Here is a 15,579-nt window from a genome sequence, read left to right on the forward strand (position 1 = left end):
GGAAGTTTGCATCAAATCAATGGCTCCTGGGCCTGTCTCATACGAACAGTGTTCATCTTCTTCTTCTTAATACGAATAGAATAATAATAATTAATAATAATAATAAAATAATAATAATAATAATAATAATTGGGAAAAACTCTCTACCACGAGAGTTTATACAATGTTCTAAGGGGTCCACAATAATAAGAATATTGAAAGTTTGTGTATAATTTACTATCGCTTAATAAAAGCTTTCGAACCCTTCATCTTCAAGAAAGGGTTCGAAAGCTTTTATTATATGTTTATAAAGTATACACGAACTTCGAACATTTGGTTATTTATGGTGGACCCCGTAGAACAAAATAATAACAATAATAATAATAATAATAATAATAATAATAATAATAATAATAATAATAATATAACGTTCATACAACAATCACAAAAGGTTTCAAAACATTAATACAATGACTAGTCACTAGGGACAATTCCTATAAAGATCGGTGCAGATGCCTAAACCCTCATGAATATGGTATGTCAGCGCACATACCATTTGCACGACAACCCTACTCTCCTAACAAGCGATTCACCCCCATTTAAAGTATAATCGTGTCTGTCGAGTCATAATACAGGTCATTTGCTCGAGTGTTTGCCTAATAACCATTTCCACTGAGCCAAACAGTGACAGAGCATTTTATATTAGCTTTTGTCATATCAAAGTGAAGGTAATGAAAGACTAACAAGAGGAGATGACTCTGTGCGTTTTGTGTATGAGAGAGAGAGAGAGAGAGAGAGAGAGAGAGCACAGTCACTCTGATTAGAGACGTAAAGGTATTCAGAGAGAGAGAGAGAGAGAGAGCAGTTACTCTGATGAGACAAAAGATACTCAGAGAGAGAGAGAGAGAGAGGAGAGAGAGAGAGAGAGAGAGAGAGAGAGAGAATAAAAAAAACTTTATTTCCATTTTACAATGCTTTTTCTACATGTCATTGTTAAAATGTATACATGATGAGTTAAAAATACATACAATAATGAGAAGTACAAAATGGTTCAATTACTGACGAGAGACGAAAAGATACTCACAGAGAGAGAAGAGAGAGAGAGAGAGAGGAGAGAGAGGTGGGGTGGGAGGGGTCTGTCAACATCCCAAAACAAAGAAAGCAGCTCAACGTAACAAAGACGAGCAGCTAAACCATCGAATCTCATAAGGAAGACAAAAGATACCTTTGGCAGGCAAACACTCGGAGGGGCCAAAGGAAATTGGAGGGCAAAGAAAAAGTCTGAGAGGAGAGTTCTTACGAAAATTGCTTTTAATATCGCTCGTTTAATATCTAATATCCCTCAAGGGTTTATTGGACTTAAACTGATCCCGGGCAGGATTGGAGTAATTCGGTTGGGGATAAGGGGGTGAAGGGGGGGGGGCGTATTACGGTACAGGTTTTCTTTTGTGTGTGTGTTTTTTTCACAGCCGTCATTAACAATACTATAAACTATTAAACAGCTCATAAATAAATAAAATAAATAAATACATAATTTATTCAGACATATATATGAATAAATTACACAGCTCTATAAATAAATAAATAAATGCGTAATTTTGTTTCATACATATGTATGAGTAAATTTACATATATATACATGTAGTATATCTAAAATGTATGGGTATGCATGTATGTATAATGAATATGTGTTACATACATACATATTTATTTATTTATTTATTTATTCATTTAATGCAGAGCTGTTTAATGCTTCATTTAGTATTACCAGAATGTGGCTATACAATACATACACAAAAATAATAATAATAATAATATAATAATAATAATAATAATTAATAATAATAATAATAAATAAAGACGAAAGACCACAGTATATATGAACTAATAAACTAACTACAACATTACACAGTTCATATTATTAAAAGCGATTTACTATGTTGTACAGAACCGTCCTGGAAGGAAACCCAGGCCATCTGAGCAGATGTTCAGGTGAGCGACGCAGCCATATTACGACAGGGGCAGAGTGGATAGAGTCACTGTCATCCACCCATCCCAGGCCAAATAAAACCGAAGTTCGAATCCTGGTCAGGACACACGCACTTATCGCATGTAATTCCATATGTCATTTGTAATATTATTGACAAACTATCATACACACACACACACACACACTTATATATATATATATATATATAGATATATATATATATATATATAATATATTATATATATATATATATATATATATATATATTTCCTTAGATCCACGGTAGAAAGGTAAGTGAAACAGGGACTTGGAACAAGTACTTTCATAGTATATTCTACATTTTCAAGTGGATTTCAGGATATTCTCAAGTACGTGTTTTCCTACGTGCTACATTGGATTAATCATCTATCTATCTATCTATCTAGCTATCTATCTATCTATCTATTCTCTATCTATCTATCTATATATATATATATATATATATATATATATATATATATATATATATACAAACTCGTACATATACATATATGTACGTACTATATGCTAGTGTGTGTTTGCATGTATTTCTGTGTATGTAACTTAATCTCAGAAAAGGTATTACACTAGAATAAAAAGACTGAAGTACTCACGTAAATTGAAGAGTACGAAGCAACATTAATGAAATGAGAATCACGACATAATGGATATTGTATGTACCTGCTTCCTTCCTTTGTCTTGGATCCTCCGAATCCCTCTTTCTGTGTTCAGTTTCTTCCTTCTTTTATCTTTTTGATCTCTTGATAAATGGCGGAAGCAATCGCTTCAATAATCACTACTATTGTTGCTGTGCACCCTTCATTTATCCTCACTGCCTTCCTTTTATTGGACGTGAATAATGTTAATCGTAGCTTAAGATCACAAAATAATTAGATTCTATTCATTAAAATAATTAATCGTCTCTCTCTCTCTCTCTCTGTGTGCATATGTATGTATGTATATATATATATATATATATATATATATATATATATATATATATATATATATATATATATGGCACTGACATTCTACCTGTCCTTTTCCTGTGGTATTCGCTTATATAATGAAGTCACGCGCACCTACTGTGATACATACACACACACACTCATATTATATATATATATATATATATATATAATATATATATATATATATATATATATATATATTGGTATGTTAATCCAGCAAAGAGGTAAAATCCGTGAATGGTTCGTTGTAAAGTTTTTTTTTTTTTTTTTTTTTTTTTTTTTTTTTTTTTTTTTTCATCGCTAAGATCCATTTGATTGCACGTAACGTAATAATATCTTGTGACTTTTACAACATTCACACACACAAACACACACACATATATATACATACAACACAACAATATTTTATATCATACAACACAACAATATTTTCTCTAAGCAAAAAACGATCATAAACTCTCTCTCTCTCTCTCTCTCCCTCTCTCTCTCTCTCTCTTCACGTAATTTTATTCTCCACTCCCTTCGGTCCATTAGATCAAAACCTCACGTAGGCTTCCAACTATAACAGCTAATGAACCTCACGGGTCCAATAGAGACAGGAATTGGAGGACGAGGATAAAAGACCTCGCGAAGGGGAGGAACAGACACAGAAGCAAATAATGGCAGAGGAAGAGAGGGAGGAAGCCGAGAGGATATAAGAAAAGCGAAGGGGCGCCTCAGAAGGGATCAATATTCGCAGACAATATTCAATAGAGTCAATAATAGTGGCAGTGTGAGTGGTGATCGTTGTTGATGAAAGGGGTTAGAAAATACGAACCTCAATTATTCGTGACAGGGTGTAGATTTCATGCACTTCAAAGGACGAAATAAGAAATATTACGATGACAGAATATTTGCAATACAAAGGCACACGGACTTGACTGTAACCGAAAAAAAGGAACAAAAAAAAAAAAAAAACTAAACATTAGCTGTAACCTCTCTCTCTCTCTCTCTCTCTCTCTCTCTCCTCTCTTTGGGTATATATAAATATATACATACATATATATATATATATATATATATATATATATATATATATATTATATATATACATATTATATATATATATATATATATATATATATATATATATATATATATATATATATATATATACAAATATAAATGAGGTAGCTCCAAGTATTGCATATCACATTCACATGTACAATGATATTTTGAAATACAGTTGATGGCACCTCAATATTCGAATGTAACTGACTGACCACCAGGTTACTTAATTTAACTGCTTAGCTCGAGAGAGAGAGAGAGAGAGAGAGAGAGAGAGAGAGAGAGAGAGAGAGAGAGAAAAAATAAAAAGTGCCCATCATCACACACCAAGCCTTACGTAAAACAGCACACACTTCAATCAGGTATACCTAATATACCTTCAGCAGCAAAATGAATTGCGGTGGAATCGCTTTGTCTCTTTGCCTTACAACGTCGAATTTCAAAGCTTCATGATCAGAGGCTAACCGGAACCGGGGGTGTGGGGGTGGGGGATACACCTCATTTCTGTGATGAGACCTAATGATTAATGGTCCAGTTTTCATCACGTAATTTTTTTTTGCGACAAAAAAAAAAAAACATACAAACACAAACATACGTAACAAACACACACACGTTTGTGTCTGCAACTACATATAAGCGATGCATGACAATTCCTGGACAAATTATGATCACAAAAGGAAACAAAAGCGAAACCTCTTAACTGCTGCAATAAATACTGCTCCCCTAAACAATTAAACGGCGAAGTCAATAAACGATTTCCTAAAAAAAAAAAAAAAAAAAAAAAAAAAAAAAAAAAAAAAAAAATATTACCTTTTTTTTATTAGCCAGAACACGGATCATAAATTAATCCGTAAAATTTTAGCCACCAAATATCATCCACCATTATATATATATATATATATATATATATATATATATATATATATATATATATATATATATAGAGAGAGAGAGAGAGAGAGAGAGAGAGAGAGAGAGAGAGAGAGAGGTACTCCCGTTTTGACGGTATACGAGTTGTCGACTGGTTTTCTTTTCTCTCTCTCTCTCTCTCTCTCTCGTCTCTCTCCTCCTCTCTCTCTCTCTCTCTAACTCTTTCGCTCTTTCCCATAGCTGCAGCCCATAAAAGGTCACTTAGGGACAAATAATTCACCCGTTAGGTCACAGACAATACTGGGATTTAGCGGCATTCGCCCATTCGTCCACGAGCGTGGCTCACCTGGGGGCATAGAGCCCAAGACAGATGGAGAGAGAGAGAGAGAGAGAGAGAGAGAGAGAGAGAGAGAGAGACCTAATTCCAACAACCTTTTAGTCCTCTTGCCTCGAGAAACAGAGAGAGAGAGAGAGAGAGAGACGAGAGAGGAGAGAGAGAGAGAGAGAGAGAGAGAGAGAGAGACCATAAGTTCCTACAACCTTTTAGTCCTCTTGCCTCAGAGAGAGAGAGAGAGAGAGAGAAGAGACGCGTCAATAACAAAATGGTGATGGTGATGATGATGATGTCGTTAGTCTGGCAAAACCCACACCCTTTAATGATTCACACACTTATTGATTTAGTCCAAGAAAATCACGTGATTAGAGGTGAAGGTGGGAGGGTAGGGGACTGTGTGAGTTTCTGGGGAGGGGGATAGAGGGATGTGGCAGGGGTGGGGATGATAAAAGAATTACGGGGAGGGAAGGTAAATGGGTGAAGAGGGGGAAAAAAGATATGGAAAGGGGGAAAAAATGACTCGACGGGAAAGGTGTACCGAATGATTTATTAAAAGAGAAGTATTATGGGGGAGGAAGGACCATTCATTTTTTTTGTAATATGTTCTCTCTTTCGAATTATTTTTCCGTCATTTGGCGTATTCCTCTTTTTGCTCTCACCAATAAATATCTATTCGTAATGTTAGTTTTTTTATACCTTATGTAAGTATGTATATATATGTATATATATATGTGCATATATATATATATATATATATATATACATATATATTATATATATACCCATATATAATCCCAATATTTAGCCGTTTCTCTTTTATATGCTAGCTAAAGACAGATAAATATCATTAACTTCACAGTCACACTTTAAGCCTGACTGCTTAGTCATGGATGAACGTCCGGTGAAGGGAACTTCCACACCATCTGCCATTTCATACACCTATACACAGAGAGCTCATCAGTAGTTATCGAACACTTCAAACACACACCAATTCAAACCGCATTTAAGACGCATTTTCGCAATTTCTGAATATCAAGATTATCTCTTTCCAGTACTTCTTTCTGAGACTTATTCTCCTTATTCCTGACACTTCTGAATCATAAACTTTTTTTACTAAACCTGCCATCGACATAATATCTTTCCACATGACCGACCCATCTTCAAATACTCTTTCCCGTCTTTCTTGCTAAACATTTAGCCACTTTTAAGTATTTTCACAATTCTCACACTTTCAAAACCCTTTAGCCAACTTTAAGAATCTTCACATTTCTGACACTTTTAAAACCATTTAGCCACTTTTAAGTATCTTCACATTTCTCACACTTTCAAAACCATTTTAGCCAATTTTAGTATCCTTCACATTTCTCACACTTTCGAAACCATTTTGCCAATTTTAAGTATTTTTCCTTTCCATATTTCTTTTTCACATTTACCAATTTTACAATTTTAAGTATCTTACATTTTTCACACTTTCAACCTTTGCCACCTTTTAAGTATAATCACATTTCTTACACTTTCAAAACCATTTAGCCACTTTTAAAAATCTTCACTCTTCTCACACTTCTAAAACCATTGAGCCACTTCTAAGTATCTTCACATTTCTCACACTTTTCAAAACCATTTAGCCTCTTTTAAGTATCTTACATTTCTTACACTTTTAAATAAAACATTTAGCCACTTTTCCGTATCTTCACATTTCTACACTTTCAAAATCATTTAGCCACTTTTAAGTATCTTCACTCTTCTCACTTTCCAAACCATTTAGCCACTTTTGAAGTATGCTCACATTTCTCACATTCACATTCAAAACCATTTAGCCACTTTTAATTATATTCACAATTCTTACACTTTCAAAACCATTTAGCCACTTTTAAGTATCTTCACATTTCACACTTTTAAAAACCATTTAACCACTTTTAAGTATCTTCACATTTCTTACACTTTCAAAACCATTTAGCCACTTTTAAGTATCTTCACATTTCTCACACATTCAAAACCATTTAGCCACTTTTAAGTATCTTCACTCTTCTCACACTTTCAAAACCATATAGCCACTTTTAAGTATCCTTCTCATATTTCTTACACTTTTAAAACCATTTAGGCCATTTTTAAGTATCTTTACATTTCCTACAATTTTCCAAAACCATTTAGCCCACTTTTAAGTATCTTCACATTTCTTACAATTTTAAAACCATTTAGCCACTTTTAAGTATCTTCACATTTCTTACAATTTTAAAACCATTTAGCCACTTTTAAGTATCTTCACATTTCTTACAATTTTAAAACAATGAAAACCATTTAGCCACTTTTAAGTATCTTCACATTTCTTACAATTTTTAAAACCATTTAGCCACGTTTAAGTATCTTCACATTTCTTACAATTTTTAAAACCATTTAGCCACTTTTCAGTATCTTCACATTTCTTACAATTTCAAAACCATTTAGCTACTTTTAAGTATTTTCACATTTCTCACACTTTCAAAACCATTTAGCAACTTTTAAGCATCTTCACATTTCTCACACTTTCGAAAGCCATTTTGCCAAATTTTAAGTATCTTCACCTTTCTCATTTCAATTTTCAAAACCATTTAGCTACTTTTAAGTATCTTCACATTTCTTACACTTTCAAAACCATTTAGTCACTTTTAAGTATCTTCACATTTCTTACACTTTTAAAATCATTTAGCTACTTTTTAAGTATCTTCAAATTTCTTACACTTTAAAAAAGTTTAGCCACTTCAAGTATCTTCACCATTCTTAACCCTTTACAAAAATCTTACCTTTCCAGACAATTCTTACCTTTTACAAAACCATTTAGCCACTTTTAAGTATCTTCACATTTCTTGCACTTTAAAACCATGTAGCTAATTTAAAGTACCTTCACAATTCTTACACTTTTAAAACCATTTGGCCACTTTTAAGTATCTTCACATTTCTTACACTTATAAAACCATGTAGCTAATTTTATGTATCTTTCAAAACCATTTAGCCACTTTAAGTATAATTCACATTATTCACACTTACAAAACCATTTAGCGACTTTTAAGTATCTTCACATTTCTTACACTTTTAAAACCATTTAGCCACTTTTTAAATATCTCCACACTTCTCACACTTTCAATTCTTGTAATGCGTGTAGTGGAACAGCTCTTCTCAGCAGCTTCAACATCTTTTTTTCATTCGTATTCAACATCTGCACTATGTTTCCACAAAAGGATGTTGGCTCTGAAATCCCCTTCATACATTCCAATAATCGCTTCCATTGACAATGTCAGTGTCTTCTTCTGGTTTTGCATACAACCGGCTGCATTCTTGCTTCACATATCCTGTAAGTCACTTTTCTTTAATCCTATTCATCATCCATTACATTGAGGAAGAGTGAGAGAGAAGAGAGAAGGAGACGAGGAGAGAAGAGAGATGAGAGAGGAGAGAGAGGAGTCAACTAGAACACCTGGAACCAGATTCGAGGGATTGGTACTGCCACAATGACAATATTAGTTTTTCCCAATTCAGCTTGCAGTTTCCGTTGCTCTTTTTCATTGAATGAAACTGAAAAAAGGAAACAAATTCTCATTTCCCCACCGACTTTTGGTTAGATTGGATTGAGGAATCGATTGCAAGTGCGAAAACAACCAAAACAAAACTACTTATTTGACGCGATAAGTATTAACTTCAGACTCGTAATTTACTTTATATTGTCCGAATTCTGCATAACATAAACTCCAAACCAACCCAAACCTCACCATGGTGGAAGTAATGTTGAACACCTATGCTTTAGAAAGCTGAACGAAAGTATAATATATATACTATATAGTATAATATATTTATATATATATACTATATATAATCCTTTCAGCTTCTAAAGCGCATAACGTTCAACAATTACTTCACCATGGTTGAGGTTTGGGGTTTGGTTTCGAGTTGGGGTTGGTTTTGAGTTTTAATGGTTCACGACTTCCGACAACTATAAGTTAAATTCGAGGCTATAGATTACATATAATATTATATATATATATATAATATATATATATTAAGTCAACAATATATATAATTATATAATACATTATTATATTATATAATATAATATTATATATTATTTATATATATATATAGTCTAAGCTGTTTCAATTCAGCAGGTTAAAGAATGGTCACTTGAAAACCCTTCATAATTACAATTTAAACGGCAAAAACCTTTCAGGTCTTCATTTATTATGCATTTACAAAAAATCGGTCAATCTTGGATGGAGCATTCTCACATAGGGAATCCGTCATGCCAGTAGCGGGAGGGCCGAAATTTGTTTTTCGCTGTTCCTGGTAAGGTATTTTGTTTTATGACGAATAAAGCAGGGGAGTGCACAAGGGACTTTTTTCAAGAAGGGCCACCCTATCCAATAAAAATCCCCTTGGGTAACAAATAAAGGATTATAGGATGTTGTGATCCTGAATTCTTAGACGAGGAAATTTAAGAACAATTGCTATGAAATTGCGGAAAGGAATTATGTTTACCCAAGGTATTTTATTTGATAGTTTGCCTCCAAAGGTGCCAAAAATCATTTTATTGTCACCGAAAGAATCAAAGTAAGTTTGAACAAATTGGAAAAATTATTTTAGTTTTTGACCGATACCCGACGTGGGAATTTTTAATTCAATTGTTACCCGTAGGCCCTGAAATTCTGAATATGAATAAAATGTTGTTTTTAGTAATAATTCCATTCTGTCAAAAATTGCATGTTTGGTAAATAAATCAAGGGTGTGATCGACAACAGGAGGTGGCGTTGTTACAAAACTTAAACTGCTCTATTTTGTAATTTTGCCTTATATTTGGACCAATCTTGGTAAGGGAACTAAGTTAAGAGGAGTTACAAACAGCATTAAATTAAATAATGTTACGGGGTTTGCGAACGGTTACCAAGTGCCATTTTTATCAAATCGTGAGGGATTCTTTTTGAAACACTCCCTGAATTAAAGACTGGGAAGTTTCAGCTGACAGTCGTTTTTAGAAGTTCATCAATGCATGACAGGATTGTAGTTGAAGGTTTTTGCCTCATAAGTTCCTTCCATAACATGAACTATGAAAGCGATGGGTTCTTTTTAAAAGATGGACGAAATTGGCTTTAAAAAGTTTTATTTCTTGCATGATTTAAAAAAGTTAAGCAAAGTTGTTAAGATATTTTTACACAAACAGTTAGTGTTTTTGTAACTGTGGATTTTAGTAACTACAATATTTCCGTTAAGTATGTCTTTTGTTTTGAACAATGTTATTCTGGGCATAACTTAAGTAGGTTGACTTGTTTTATTATTTTGTGGGGCCTCATGTTGCTTTTCTTGTTAAGAGTTGTTCTTCTCATTAAATTGTTCAGTACCCCTGAAGATGAACTTTGGACTTATTAAGTTGAAAAGTCTTGGTAACCTCCTTCCTTCGTTTTTCGTTTTTCACGTGAGGATCTCGTTATATTACTTCACCCACGGGACCAATTGGTGGAACTGCAAGAATATATAATATATTATATATTATTATTAATAATATTATATAATATTATATTATATATATAATAATATTATATTTTATAAAGAAAAAAGAAAAAAAGGTTGAAAGGATACTGTTGATTAGTCTTAAAATCCACTGAAAATTCAATACATGTTATCAATATGCAATCGAATCAATAAAATTTACTATTTTCCTGACAAAAAGTGCAAACTTAGCTATGAAGAAGAAAAAGGGGGCAGGGGCTAACAACAGCCTCAAGCAACCACCCCCCCCCCCCCCCAACCCCCCCCCCCACATGTCAATTTGGTACACACACCCTGCCCCAGAACAAATAAAATAACGAAACGGACAAGGCCACAGGGCAAAAAGAACAATCCCACCTTGTTTTACTCCGTTTAGCCTTAGGTATGGAAAGGCAGGCCACTATCCCAACAATATATATACAATTATAAAAATTTAATATATATATAGATATATTAAAATATATAATATATTATATTAACTATATAATAATATAATCAAAAATAAGCGAATACCACGGGAAAAAATGTAGGCCATAATGGATTTGTTTCTTGCCTATTCATTTTCTTGTGGTATTCGCTTATTTTTAAAGGAAATTACGTGGGCATTCTTACTATGATTTTTTTAAATTATTATTTTTTAAATAATTATAAATTATATATATAATATAATATTAATATTATATATTATATATAATATTTATTATATATACACACAACACACCACACACACAAACCCAATATATATATATATATATATATAATACACACATATAATACAAACCCAAATAAATATAAACAAATACAAGCGAATTTTACCACGGGAAAATTTTAGATATGGATATTTCTTTTGCCTATCATTTTCTTGTTGGTATTCGCTTATTTTTAAATGAAATTACGTGCATCATAACTTATGTATTTTTTCCAAATAATATTATGATAGATATATATATATAATATATATATTAATAATATACAATAATATATAAATATAATACGTATATAAATATTTTTTTAAAGAACCAACAAAATTTTTCGCCCGGCTATTTTCAACTGACGCAAAGGCAGCAGACGACTAAAACTAAAATCAAGTTCAGCAAAAGCCTTAAAAACAATTTCATCTTATTTTTGAATGGAAAACGCAAATTACCGATAGACGACCTGTTGAAATGCGCTTTAAAAACTGAAAACTATGGAATTTTCTTACTGTGATATTTATTTCGACTTAAATTTGGCCAGCCATAAGCGGTTTTAAGTAAATATGACCAAAAAAAAAGGACAGGGGCTTAAAGGCTAGACATAAACCTCACTTTGGTCAAAAGAAAGAGAGAGAGGAGGAGGAGAGGAGAGAGAGAGAGAGAGAGAGAGAGGAGAGAGAGAGAGATTTCGGGGGAATTACGGTAAAACTAAACGAAAACTTTCATACAATTCACCCGGTTCATCGGATTAAACCGGCTATTCCTGAACTTTTTCAACTGAACCCATATTGACATCTTTTACTTCTAATCCATTTGGCAATTTGGACAAGAGAGTTGCGAAAACATAGTACATTGGAGGGAAACCTAGAAAAAAACTGTTTCTTTATTGCAGGATGCTGTCTTTTAATACGTCTTCCTGCGGTTGTATGATTTAAAAGGATAATTAAATTTTGCCCATTTTCAAAACGTCCAAACAGGGAAATCCATTCCTCCTCTCCTCCTCCTCTCTCTCTCTCTCGTCTTCTAGATTGTTATTTTATATTCTTGAAACGCCTAATTTTTAAACTTTCAACATAGACCAAATTCATTTCGGCATTTCCGTATTTCCTTTTTCTGCGTGAAAACTGCTCCATTTTCGAAGTGCATCATTCACTTAACATTATTAACCTCTGTTTTGTTCCCTCGGTTTCGAATCGAAAGAGAAAACAAAAACCACCTTTGCTATCAAAGGTTTCTTCGCTCTTCAATAAACCGCAAGCCGGGAAGGAGAGAGGAACTCGGATGTAAAAAGAAAGAAAAAACTAATAATAAAAATAAAAAATAAAAAAAAAGAAAAAAAATGGAAAGGAAGACAAAGAAAAAAAATTCCGCCATTTCACAAGAGTAAAAAAGGTTTTCATAGATTTGGCTTCCAACCCTTAAAGTCGACATATTGGGTTGGGAATTTTTATTCTGGTCGGAGCACAATGGGGGGAGGGGAGGGGGAGGGAGAGAGAAGGTTAGAATGGAAAGAAGGGGGGCTACGGTACCGTAGCAACCAAACCAATAAGTAATTTCTTCCCTTCTCTGGGAGGGTCAGGGGCGGGTAAGGTAAGAGGGAAAGGTAAAGAGAGGGAGAGACAAAAGTGAGGGAAGACACGAATAAGATAAGTCAGATTAAATGTTTGGAAGAGAAAGAGAGGAGGGGATCAGAAGAGAGAGAGAGCCGAGAGTTGTCTGATGCATAAAGGCAAACAATGGTACAAGCGTCAGTCGGATATTATGAAGAGGGAGACGAGACGAGAGAGCAGAAGAGAGAACGAGAGAGAGAGGAGAGAGAAAGAGAGAGGCGTCAGTTCGTTTAATTTTTTAAAGCGAACATTATTCAAAAGATAATCTGGACAGATGTTATAAAAGGTTTTTCCCTTTTCCTTTAAGCTCACTCTATCTCTCTCTCCTCTCTCTCCTCTCCCTCCTCTCTTCTCTCCTCAATATCCGGCTGGCCTCCTCGTCGCTCCACTGGCCTGAACTGGCATCACCAATTTTGCAGACGGATATCCTACGAACCCCACAAATGACCAACAAACTAAACCCGCTCTGAGAGAGAGAGAGAGAGAGAGAAGAAGAGAGAGAGAAGAGGAGGAGAGAATGGAAGAGGAGAAGAGAAGGAAGAGAGAGAAAGGAAGGAAATATTCTTTTCCCATTTACCCCCGTCCCATCTCGTCTAGGTGAACCCGTTGTGCTCTATCAATCGTCCTTTAGAATTTAAAAGACGGTAATTTACATCGGGTTATCATTAATTTCACCGCCCTGCCACTCGGCTCCATTTAACATCTTGTCATCGGGTCAGCGGACCATAATGCGATTGAAGCTAATTACCAATTAGCGATTATGCGTATAACATCACGCCATACTAAAGGTGCGTTATTTTTCAAGTTCCATTTTTTTATTTGAATATTTAAACACGGATTTACCCTTGATACTCTTAGCGATTATGTGCATAACATCACTCCATACTAAAGGTTTGTTTTTGTACGTTTTTTTTTTTTTTTTTTTTTTTTATTATCTGAATATCTAAACACGAATTTACCCTTAATACTCTTAGCGATTATACGCATAACATCAAGCCATACTAAGGTGTGTTTTTTTTTTTTTTTTACTTTTAATTTTTTCATCTGAATAATCTAAACACGGATTTACCCTTCATACTCATCGTCATAATAAACGGACAATAGAAATGGACCCTAAGATTGGAGTCTAAAAGTGACTATAGACGTTTAGCTTTTCCTAATATGAAAAATGATCACAGAGATGTCAGGTACATAGGACATTTATTAAGCGTCATTACTGCGTCGTGTGAAGAGTACATATGACAATCATTACGCGTCATATGTGAAGAGGGTACACATGACAATCATTACGCGTCATTACCGCGTCGTGGTGAAAGAGAGTACACATGACAATCATTACGCGTCATACGGGAAGAGAGTACATATGACAATTATTACGCGTCACTACTGCGTCATGTGAAGGGAGTACACATGACAATCATTACGCGTCATTACTGCGTCGTGTGAAGAGAGTACACATGACAATCATTACGCGTCATACGGGAAGAGAGTACATATGACAATTATTACGCGTCACTACTGCGTCATGTGAAGGACTGTTAGTCACATTGACAATCATTACGCTCATTATGCGTCGTGTGAAGAGAGTACTTATGACAATCATTACCCGTCATTACTGCGTCGTGTGAAGAGAGAACATATGACAATCATTACGCGTCATTACTGCGTAGTGCGAAGAGAGGACTCGCGAACGAAACGGTCAAAATGAAATAGTCTCCGCCCTGCAACGAAGTTTTTTTTTTTAAATGAAGAGGGAGCTAACGAGGAAAGTTGCCAAGCTAGATGCCTTATTTGGGCAATAAAAGGTAAATTAACTCCTACCATAAAAAACGAAAAGTTCGGTTAATATCCACATAACACTTCTGTTAATGCGTGAGTGGGTATATATACAACAACACTAGGTCGTAAAAGTACGTAGAAAACATAAAAAAACTACCTTTACGAACATTAAGCATTAAACACCAGATATTGGAATAACTTCGAAGAAAGAAACATGATGAGATAAAGACCAAACTTTCTTAAAGAAAAAAAAAAGAGAAAAAAAAAGAGCATGCAGTTTCTTGTTTTAGAAGACAAGAAACACGAACAAAATCCGTCGTAATTCGCGACAAGTATTACATAATACCTTACGGGACAACAGTAAAATAGAGTAGGATTCATTGCTAAAGCTTTGCAAATACTATTCAAACACTCGCATGGACTGAAATGGTAAGAAGATTAAAAGACCAACCAATATTTAGCGAACTTAAATATTAAACTCTTAATACTACAGTCAAATCCTTGTCGACCCTGTCATAACAACGAAGAACTATAAAAGTATGCTGAAGAACAAAGAGAGAGAGAGAGAGAGAGAGAGAGAGAGAGAGAGAGAGAGAGAGAATCACAAACCATAAAGTAATGCACAGCATACTGGTGTTTTAAGATCAAATGCTAAGGGGAATCCATCTTTAGACTAGAGAAAATATAACTCCAAAACAAACGATAGGCTTCTCTCTCTCTCTCTCTCTCTCTCTCTCTCTCTCTCTCTCTCTCTCTCTCTCTCTCTCTCTCTATT

General features: G+C 34.1%; 1 protein-coding gene across 3 annotated transcripts in view; it reads left to right on the forward strand.

Annotated features, from left to right (window-relative positions):
* The window catches only part of LOC135195018 (adhesion G protein-coupled receptor A3-like), a 506,010-nt gene that overhangs the window by 359,692 nt on the left and 130,739 nt on the right, over nt 1–15,579 (forward strand). The gene's annotated exons all lie outside the window — the stretch shown is intronic.

Source organism: Macrobrachium nipponense, chromosome 15 (assembly GCF_015104395.2).
Source record: "Macrobrachium nipponense isolate FS-2020 chromosome 15, ASM1510439v2, whole genome shotgun sequence".
NCBI lineage: Eukaryota > Metazoa > Arthropoda > Malacostraca > Decapoda > Palaemonidae > Macrobrachium > Macrobrachium nipponense.